The sequence below is a fragment of the Rhagoletis zephyria genome, unplaced genomic scaffold, assembly GCF_001687245.7.
Source record: "Rhagoletis zephyria isolate East Lansing unplaced genomic scaffold, Rhagoletis_zephyria_1.1 Rzeph_scaffold_00484, whole genome shotgun sequence".
Classification (NCBI taxonomy): Eukaryota; Metazoa; Arthropoda; class Insecta; order Diptera; family Tephritidae; genus Rhagoletis; species Rhagoletis zephyria.
This window is the reverse complement of record NW_016157568.1, coordinates 17,858-21,243: the sequence shown is the minus strand read 5'-3', so window position 1 is coordinate 21,243 and position 3,386 is coordinate 17,858. Positions and strand designations below refer to the sequence as shown.

The window sequence follows — 3,386 nt, the reverse complement described above, 5'->3', positions numbered from 1 at the left end:
TTGCAAGATTTTCTATATCTTCTGAAACATTCATTTTAAATCGTTACAATTGTAATTTTAAATTCTGAATAAATTGTTTGTTTGCATATTTGACAGCAATGCAACTCTGGGATGTATACGCACGCAAGCCAATCTCGGTTGTCGCAAATAAACAAATTAGACGGCATGCGAATTGTGTATTAAGTTGCATGTGCATGAGAAATTGTTGACAGTAAATTGACGGCGTGCATGAATATTAGGTTAGCCTGTTAGGCGTGTTTTTAGTAGCTTTTTGCGAAAAGTTACTTTGCCATACTTACGGCGCGTTTACAGTAGACAATGCTGTCAAGACAATAAGAAATACGTATTAGTTGTCAAAAACGCTAATAATTTTATCCGTGGCGTAGGCGTCCTGACAATAGTTATATGCCGTAAAGAGAATTGCAGCGGATAGCGGGTAATGGGCCGACGGGTGGCGAACAGCTGATCCATTCCAGTCGGGAAAATACGGACGGGGAAACACAATTGCGACGGGAACGGTAAACACTATTGCGACGGAACATTTTGTGGTTTACAATAAAATTAATTTTGTAGTAAAATCTTTTCGTTTGCTTTAATTGTGAGTGCGTGCAAAAATGTCCAATATTGAAAGATTGTTGCGGATAATAAAAATTATATGCATAATGAGCACAATGTACGTGATGTACATGGAGGCGAGCAAGCTGTTGAAAAGGAGGTGGTGGGTGCGTCCTGCGAACCTCACCAGGAATGAGTTTGGGTTCCATGGAACATGTTTTCAACAACTTAAGCTGGAGGACGAGGAGCACTTTTTCAAAGCCACTAGGATGAGTGTTCCCAAGTTTCAAACTCTTTTGACATTGATAAAAGAAAGACTACAGCGTTTTTCAAGAAGAGCGCCAATAAATGAAGAAGCTCGCTGCACTGACACTGATGTAAGTAATTTTAGTCACGAATGCAACGAAATGGTTCAATAAAAATGTGTCCATTTTAGCTACTTATCGCAAGGATGCAGCCCACAATATCTCGCCTGGTCGCACAAAATGGGGGTATCGACAGTAAGGGAGATAGTTTACGATACTTGCAATGCCTTATGGACAGAACTGCATGACGTCTACGTCGCTCAGCCCAATGAGCATGAATGGAAACAAATATCAGACAGGTTTGTAGTGACCATCTAGGTTTCCGTGTTGAAGTTTAACCTTTTGTTTTGTATTCGTAAAGGTTTTAATTTAAAACGGGAATGCCGAATTGTGTTGGAGCGCTCGATGGCAAACATATAAAAATAGTTTGCCCGTTATAAAAAAAACGTATAGTATCGTGCTAATGGCAGCCTGCGATTCCAACTACACGTTTACTTTTGTGGACTCTGGGTGCGATGGAAAGCGAGAGTGATGGTGGAATTTTTTCACGTAGTTCATTTGGCAAAATGATTTTAAGAGGACTCTTAAATATTCCGCCAGATAATGCAATTCCTGGTAATTATAATTTTCCGTAAACATATACATATGTACATATATATTTATATTGTTGTTAATTACATTTTTCAATATTTTAGGAACAGAGACAACATTCCAATATTATTTTGTGGGAGATAATGCATTCCCACTGAAACAAAACTTGATGCGTCCATATCCTGGCCGGAACTTATCAGCTATAAAGGACAACTTCAACAAAAAATTACCACGTGCTCGTGTGCATATTGAAAATTCATTTGGAATTTTGGCTAGCAGGTGGAGAATTCTACACACGAATATTTACGCAGCACCAAAACAATGTGGATAAAATTGTGTTAGCGGCAATTGTGCTGCATAACTATCTAATGCTCGATAAGAAGAGTGGATATTTCAATGAAGAACTCGTGGACCACCTCGAAAATGGTGTTGAGGTGCCAGGCACTTGGAGGGAATCCCACGCTGGGCTGCCTTCTTGCAGAATCGCCCAAGCGAATCGGTCATGTGCAGATGCATTTAGGAGTAGAGACACACTGGCCGATATACTATTTAATAATTGAGGTAAGATTAACTATTCCCCTTTATTAATGTTGCGATAATACTCAATCTATTTCATTTATACAGGACGCCGCATCCGATTTGTTGCTAAGCGTGTCTTCAGTGTTGTAACTTTTACCACTGTACTTATTAAAATTCAATTTCATTTGTTTCTATTTGATTTAAAATTTAATTTAATTTCAAATTCTATTTATAACATATTCATACACTTCTTGACAAATAAATATGTAAGTACAGCCCGTGACAAAACGATAGCACCTCAACATTTCGATCAGTTTTCTCTATTTGTGGTTTGTTTAATGTTCATTACTAGACTGCGGATGTTTATGCAGAAAACGGAGCCTAAAAATATTTACCCCATAACTATAAACAAAATGTATGCACATATATATATTTTGCTTATAGTTAAGTGGTTAGGCTTCGTTTTCTGGATAAACACCCGCACTAGGCATTAATTTTCTATAAAAAGTACAGCTGTTTATTTAACAAATACCATATAAATCGAAATTTTAAACTTTGCAAAAAAATTATAAAAATTCCACAAACTATTAGAATTTCTAGAAAAATTTTTGGTATGCAATTCCATAACTTATTAAATTTTAGTATAATAAAATTAAAGTTTTTAGTGTTTAAAAAATCGAGTAGATTTTTAGATCATTTTTATTTTGACCGTAACACATGGAATACAGTCAACAAAAAAATGATCTCAAAATCAACGTGATTTTTTAAAAACTTAAAACTTTCATTATATTATACTAAAATTTAATAAGCTATGAAATTGCATACCAAAAATTTTTCTAGAAATTCTAATAGTTTTTTACAAAGTTTAAAATTTTGATTTATATGGTATTTGTTAAATAAACAGCTGTACCTTTTATAGACAATTAATGAGCATTAAACAAACAAAAAATAGCGAAAACTGATCAAAATGTTGCTGCGCTATCGGATTGTCACGGCCAGTACATCAAATTTTACTAATTTTTATAAATAAGGCAATAACTATGTATATTTGATATGTTATAAATAAACTAATCACTATAAAAATACAAGTAAACTAAAAACATAATAAATAAACTGAATAAAAATTAACTGAAAATTATATTTAATATTTTTGTATTAAATATTGTTGGACAAATAAATAGGAACTTCAAAATTGGCGAAATGTTATAAGTAAACTAAACTACATTTCATACGTTGGTATTAAATACACTGCTGCACTAATATATAGGAACTTCAAAATTGTCAAAATGTTACAAATGAATTAATTATAATATTTGGTATTAAATTCACTGCTGCACTTATAAATAAGTCGTGGAAATTCTTAGGTTTTTGTCTAAAAATCGTTTATATAAAACACATTTTTTGCAAAATTTTAAA

The 3,386-nt window shown here is 33.5% G+C and overlaps 1 long non-coding RNA gene across 1 annotated transcript in view; it reads left to right on the top strand.

Moving 5' to 3' along the window:
• Positions 1-1,509: 1,509 nt before the first annotated feature.
• The window catches only part of LOC108359876 (uncharacterized), a 5,838-nt gene continuing 3,961 nt past the window's right edge, over positions 1,510-3,386 (top strand). Inside the window, exon 1 of the long non-coding RNA XR_001847013.1 lies at positions 1,510-2,385. This is a non-coding gene — a long non-coding RNA (uncharacterized LOC108359876). The remainder of the gene's footprint in view (positions 2,386-3,386) is intronic.